The sequence below is a fragment of the Petaurus breviceps genome, unplaced genomic scaffold, assembly GCF_028583685.1.
Source record: "Petaurus breviceps papuanus isolate PSGF00001 unplaced genomic scaffold, PetGlider_PUasm1.0 582, whole genome shotgun sequence".
NCBI classification, from domain to species: domain Eukaryota; kingdom Metazoa; phylum Chordata; class Mammalia; order Diprotodontia; family Petauridae; genus Petaurus; species Petaurus breviceps.
Window position 1 is genome coordinate 14,629,311 of NW_027186390.1, and position 7,171 is coordinate 14,636,481.

General features: G+C 39.0%; 1 pseudogene; it reads right to left on the minus strand.

The window, feature by feature from the left end:
• Positions 1–3,235: 3,235 nt before the first annotated feature.
• On the minus strand, positions 3,236–3,956 carry LOC138173568 (nucleoside diphosphate kinase B pseudogene; annotated as a pseudogene).
• Between the last annotated feature and the right edge of the window lie 3,215 nt (positions 3,957–7,171).

The window sequence follows — 7,171 nt, forward strand, 5'->3', positions numbered from 1 at the left end:
GTTTGGAATTCAGCCACAGGAAAAGATAAGAACTGAGCAGCAAAGCAGGGGCACTGAATGTGTTTCCTGGCTGCATCCCACAGTTTGGGCCCCAGGGGGAGGATGGACTTGTGACTATGGTGGGTGGGATGAAGTGCCTTGGATTCCCAGGGACCCCACTTTATTGGTTTTGTTGCCCAGCCCCCTCTCTATACTTGGAAGCAGAGGCTGGAGCTGTGTGAGGGGAAGGACACCCCCCCCCCGAGAATTTTATTTGAACTCTTGTTTTGAACTGAAGTGATAATGCTGTGTACTTGTGTTTCTTTAAGGCCCAGTGGCCACTTTGGTAACTTTAGTTCTGTACCTTGAAAATGTGACCTAAGAGATGTTTAGTGCTAATTCAAAAGTAAATTGTCTATGCTATGGGCATGAAAGATCTTGGGGCTGAATGTAATGGGAATGCAAATTTGGAAGATCTTCCCTGCCCCTAGGCTAAAGTGCACCTGAAGCCTGGGGTGGGAGGCTTGTTTTTCAGTAGATACTTTTTGATTGGCCAGTGGGTCCAAAAGGTTGTTACATTCTCTGAGCCAGGAGAAGGCTATATAAGCCCTGATGTGTAGCTTTGTTTTGGGACTCACCTTGAGAAGTGTTCTGTGATTTGATCTGAATTCTGGGAAGTCGTTGTTGAGAGTCCCCCGGCTTTGAAAAACCCAGATGTGGAAACCCAGATGTTGACTGAGTATGGATGTAATGGTTGGACAGTTTGGAAATCTGTCTACTTGATCTGTTTCTGTCTTGATAATTCTGCCTGTATACTTTGAAGTTCAGGGTGCTGACCTTTTCCCCTGAACAAGGTAAACGATATATGTCTGACTGATTAAAGTAAGCTTGTTAACCCATTTTGAGTTGCTTTCCTTTATCAAAGCAGATCCAAGAACCTGTGGTGGAAGCAACCCTGAGGACTCTTGGGGTGCTTTCCGCTACAGACATACCAAATATGACAGGATAAAACATCTTTGGCTATGTTTGAATTCAGGTAAGAGTCACAATTCTCCAACCATGCAGTATGAGTTCCACTTCATAGTCAGACTCAGGAATAGTGAGGTGAAAAACATTCCTTTGCCAAGGAACACAATGAGCAAACTGAGACAGGAGGATCCCATCCTAGATTGAGACTGATTGTCCTCTTGGCTTTTTCCCAGATGCAGACCTCTACCTATTAATGATACAGGATCACATTCTCTCTGAATAACTTGTGGCATTTCTCTCAGATACTGATTGAATGCAGACAATTATATCCAAATTCAAACTCCAAATAAAATTAGCTATGGTCCCAAGAACCTTTTACCTTAAACAACAAGTTTCACTAATCACAGCTTAGAGCCAGATACAGTAATTTTTACTGTCATTGAGTTGCAATAAGCAATAAAGATTAACCAGGACTCACATATATAAGGGATTCCATTTCACATCTTTTCCTTCTCAAATTTAAACTTGTCCTGGTTTGAAAACCAATCATTAGAAATCCTTTCTATCTATTGTACAGAAACTTGCAACTTCTCAACTAGCTAAATTCATTGTTTAGGAACTTCTGTAAACCAAACAAATTGTTTTTCCTGGGGCTGATAATCTTGCCCACACAGATGGTTTCCAGGGTCCTTGGCAAGTTTACAAAATAAGGAGAACCGAAATGGACCCCAGGGAGGGGCTGATACTGGTGCGTCTGCCTGCTGACCCCCATACATACAGAAGGACTGTTCTGAATGGGCAGAACCAATCTGGATAAGGCTTTCACCCCATCCTCTCCTTTCTATGCACAGTAATCAATGAACAATTTTAGGTTTTAGCATTAAAATAGTAAACAACAGTATAATCAAATTGCTCTAGTTATAACACAGACAATAAACATCAAGTGACATCAAATGCATTTCTATATCATATAAAAATGATTCATAAAAGGATGGGCTATCTTACCCTAAGTGCACTGAATGGCAGACTTTTCTGCCTGTGTTCCCTCTACCTACTTCCTTTTGCCAGGTGGGGGAAGGTAAAATTCTCTCTTCCTAATATGATCTGGGTTGAGAGGGATTAACAGAAAAACCCTGGGCTATTTGTTATCATCTGACATAGCTTCTTGACTAAGGAGGAGAAGTATGGGAAGGATAAAAGTCCCCCCCGCCCCTTTTCTTGATATACCATAAAACTTTTCCCCTTGCCCCTCTCCTGGATCATAAAATTCCCCTTGTCTCCCTTATCTTGTGTCTCCTATCCTGTCATTCATCTTCCTCATCCTGCCCCTAATCTTCCCCCACAAAACCTCTAAAACCTCTGTATAAGCATAACTCTCCAAATATTATGGTCTCACCTAGCCTTCTTACCAGAGACCCACACTGTTTTTGCAGCTCCCAATGAATGGCTGAGAGAAAATCATCTAAGTGAATTCTTTCATATCTGAACCAGCTCTCCCAACTGGCTCTTGAAAACACTACAAACCTAGGAATGTAACTTACAAAATTCACAGTAGGTTTGGAAAAAATTATTGTCAATATAAAATTACTGCAACAAACTAACTTGCAAATAGAAATTTAGTAGACCACCTAAAAATCATATGAAAGATTTCTCAAAACATTTCTTCATGAAAATATTTCCTTTTTTTTTTGCTTTTTGGAAGGGTAAAGGCAGGGCAATTGGGGTTAAGTGACTTGCCCAAGGTCAAAAGGCTAGTAAGTATTAAGTGTCTGAGGCCAAATTGAACTCAGGTCCTCCTGACACCAGGGCCAGTGCTCTATTCACTGAGTCACCTAGCCACCCCATTATTTTCCTTTCTTAAAAAAAAAGAAACAGCTTACAATTTATCCTCATGTTATTAGTTCCTAAATACCACAAAATTCCTAAATTCTCAGGTCACAAAACCTCTTGCACATAATTGACAAAACTTATAAAAGTAGATTTTACAAGGTCTTTGCATAATCACCATGTTTCCTTTCACAAACATACTTTTGTAAATACTTGGCTTAAACAATAACTCCAAATAGCTTCATTATCAATCTCACAAATTTCATAAATGATGGCAAAATAATTTTATCTGAAACTTCCTTTTAAATAAAGACAAAACTTGGAAGTTTATGATTTCTTAAACTACAGTATTTCAAAAACAAATGGTCAGAATAGAATGACTTAAGAGATTCCTAACTTATTCATAATCATTTTTTTCTGAGTACAATTCTTTTTTTTATTTTTTTTTTTATTTTTGCCCCTTATTTCCAAGGCTTTATTGAACAGGATTACAGGGCTGTTTTAGAAAATGATGGTTCCAATTCCTTTCAATCCCCTGGCATGAAATGTTGTACTCAGGGATGGAGACATACATACACATACACACGAATACCACAGCTACTAAAAGGAGTAGGTCCAGTATATATCCACTTTTAAAACCCTTATTCATAGACCCAGTCATGAGCACAAGACTTATAATCAACCAGTTCTTCTGGCTTAAACCACAGGCTGATCTCCTTCTCAGCACTTTTTACAGAATCACTGCCATGAATGATGTTCCTGCCAACTTGAATGCAGAAGTCCCCACGAATGGTGCCTGGCTTGGAATCAGCTGGGTTGGTCTCTCCCAGCATCACTCTGCCTGTCTTCACCACATTTAAGCCCTCCCAAACCATGGCTACAACAGGCCCCGAGTTCATATATTTCACAAGCCCAGGGAAAAATGGCCTGTCCTTCAGGTCAACATAGTGCTGTTTCAGATGTTCCTCTGAGGCCCTAAGGAACTTCATGCCCACGAGACGGAATCCCTTCTGCTCAAAGCGTTTGATGATGTCCCTGACCAGGCCCCGCTGGACGCCGTCGGGCTTGATGGCAATGAAGGTGCGCTCAGTGTTGGCCATGGTCCAGGGAGAATCGGGCTGGAGCAGGAGAAAGAGGAGTCTATGGCTGCGGCAGAGAAGGAGGCTGGAGCCCCAGCTGAGTACAATTCTTAATCTAACAAAATTTAGATTATAAGAGAAATTGGTTTTCTGACAACACAGATGACACAATTACTAACCAAATTACACAATAAAAGAAAATTTAGAAATACAACAATACCATAAACAATTATATATTTAAATTTGAAACCAAAATCAATTAATTGCCAATCTGGTGACCTTAATTTAGTTGGATGTACTTCCAAATTGCTTTTCACAGAAAATTGTTAATCTCATAACCATTGGTATAAACTTCACATCTAAAAAAACTCATAAAGTTACCAAATATGAAGCAATAATATTTAACTTAAATGGTTAACATTCAGATAGCATTTATTTTATGCCAAGCATTGTGCCAAGATTTTTGCAATCATGTAATCCCCATAATATCCCTGGAAAGTAGATTCCACCATCATCCTCTTACTGAGGCAAATAGAATTTTCCTGGGGCCATACAGTTAATAGATTTCTTAATGTCTAATAACAATATGCAAACATTGAATGTAAATGTATATACCTGTGTGTATACACACGTGTATGCGTGTGTATATATGTATATGCATATATACATACACACATACACATACCTATACATAAGTATATTACATATGTATATATAAATTTTTAAGTCCAATAGTCTCAATCCTTTAAAAAGAAATATTATCCAAAAAATGCATATATTCCTTTAAAAAGACATATGGCTGTATATTCCCAGCTCTGAATAAAGTTTTACAAATAGTTTGAATCAGATTAACTAAAAAGTTTAGCCCAGGCCCAAAGACCTAAGGAATTTGAATAAATTCTGACAGGGTATGGTCAGCTTCCCCTCCAGGCAGGCCCCTCTGGAACTTGATAATTAATAGAACAGTAATAATCACAAATCATAATGACCAATATCTTGACCATAGCCAATACCCATATTAGATTCAATAAAACCCTCCCACAGATCTATCCTGAATGGACTTAATTAATTCTAACTTTCCATAACTTTGTCCTATTGGCTTTCAAATCAGGCAACAAATTCTCATTCTCAACCTTTCTATTTAAAATCAAACTCAAAAGTCCTTTCTGCCCACACTCCTCTCCTTCCTACATACTTAAACTTTCTTGCCTTTCTTTCTACCTACTTATCCCTCTAGTCGACTTTGATTAAAGTCCCTTTAAAATTGCACATATCTTATTTCTTTCTGATGCTAACCTGACACTTCTCTTACCCTCTTCAACTTGCCTTTAACCATCATATAACCTAAACAGTAAAGTATTTTATTTCTCTTTCTCTCTCCTTCCCTCCCCTCCCCCCATCTCGATCCCCTGCTTCTCTGATGTTGCTGCAATCATGGAGGGAGGGAATGGGAGAGATACCAAGATAGCAGCATTCCAAGGAAAGTCCAGCCGCACCTTTGGAGGCTACTCTTGCTGGCTGGCTTCATTTAAACCTTACAAGGTGTCAGATTATACACAAAGAGACACAAACACAGAATAGATGCAAAGTGTTACAGATAATGACAGGGAGAATCCAAAAGTTTAGAGAGGCTTGTTAGAAATTCCCAGCACAAATTAGACACTTAACAAGACAAAATGCACACAAATATCATTTTCTTGTTGGCTTTTAGGAGATAAACCAAACAGCCACAATGACAACAAAAAACTCAGAGTTGTCACATACCAATGACTGACTTCTAGCCAATTTACAAAAGATATCCTTGAGACCCTTCTAGATCTCTGCCCCCTGCCCCTCCCAGCACCACTGATGTGCTTGGATATTCCCACATCCCCCCTAAGGAACTATTTTGGATGAATGTTTCCCAGAGAACTTCCTTTCTCCTTTTTTGTCACCTTACTTTTCTGATTCCCCATCCTACTTCTTCTCCCCTAGAGTTTCTTGTAAATGTCCTATTTAATACCTGTTTATTCCTGACAAATTTCTTTGTGTAGATCCTTTTTACACTCCTGTGTGGATGTCTTCCACATTCTCATGGTCCTAGACCACACTGATATTTGCTTAACCCTAGACTCTATAGGATGTCTCCCCCACTGACAAGGCAATACTTCAATAGTCCATTTTTTTACCTTGCCCCATATGTGAGCTTAAGCAGTGGTCATGGTTTCTGTGCCAAATTTACACTTTCCATTCACCCCTCTTTTTCAGTTAGCCTCGGGTCTCTGTAGTCTGGTAGAGAGAGCATTCACCTCCAGTACACAAAGCTGTTAAAATTAATAGGGCCAGCCTCCTCATCCTTTGAAGATAACACTCTCTTCACTCCAATGCTTATAAATTCCCATCCAATGCACCAAAACTGTGAGAAATAATTCATTCAGGCTTGGAGGCGTGAAGATAAAAGTTAAGTTTATTACATGCCACTGCAGTGGTGGGTGTCTTATCAAATAGATATACCTGATAGAAACAAAAGAAAGCCTTAAAAACCTATGCCCAACCACAAAGTCCCTCCACTCTCTCCCCATTGGCTGGGTAATACAGGATATACAACTTTCCAACATGCCTATTACACAGTTCCCCTTGTTATGTTCTCTCTCTTGCTACATGCATTATATGACCATTAAAATGAACCTTTAGTCCTCCCAGAGGATTAGAATTAATATTCATAAGCTTATTACTCATGAGCATACCAAGCAAGACTTAACTTTTACTCTACTTAGCTGATTTCTAGCCTCAAATTGGATCCTGCTTTGTTTGTTATCTTCTGAGACATAATTCCTTTGTTATGTCTCCCATTCTGCTGACTGTTATTTTGAATTTATGGGAACAAATTTTTCCATTTATCTCTCAATTTTCCTCTTCTGCTAGAAGATAATCTTGTGCTAATCTAGTTGATAGTGTCCCTGTTTAAATGTCTCACCCTTAATAGTCATAGGCAGAGAAATTCTCTTAGGTATGCTAATTAGCCTGATGAGTGATAGTATTTAAGCAATATCTCCCACTGCTTCCTTCTACAATGAATTTATTTTCCTATGTTTGCTGCAAGTCAAAATACTTTCTGGTATGTATGGATCCCCCAAATTTCATAAGTCATGCATTACATAATTTCTGTGAAAACAAAAGTTTTAATAATTTATCACAATACCGTGTTTCCCCGATAATAAGACCTATCCCGAAAATAAGCCCTCCCCTGACTGTGTAAGATTCCTCTAAAATAAGCCCTCCCCTGAAAATAAGCCCTATTGAGATTGCTACTGTAGTGAAGGTGATCCCCTGCGCTA